We start from the raw sequence: 280 nt of genomic DNA, 5'->3' as shown, positions 1-280 counted from the left end.
TTTGGTTTTTGCTTCCCCCCCTTCCCCACCTTCCCCCCAACCTCTATCCTTATATAACACTCAGGATTTCAAACAAACTTCCACTGATGATGTTGACTGAAGTTTTTCCACTGACTTCAGCTTGGAAGAAATCAAGCTTTTACTGAGCAGGCTAACATTTGAAGACCTTCATTGTCTACAGTTTTGCAATTTTAAGAGCTACTATAGCATTTAGAAACTAATTGAAGTAAAACATTTTCCTAAAATTAAAAAAGAGAGAAAGAAAATCAAGAGGAAAGCC

This window comes from Rhea pennata, chromosome 3 (genome assembly GCF_028389875.1).
Source record: "Rhea pennata isolate bPtePen1 chromosome 3, bPtePen1.pri, whole genome shotgun sequence".
NCBI lineage: Eukaryota > Metazoa > Chordata > Aves > Rheiformes > Rheidae > Rhea > Rhea pennata.
This window is presented reverse-complemented; position numbering follows the sequence as displayed.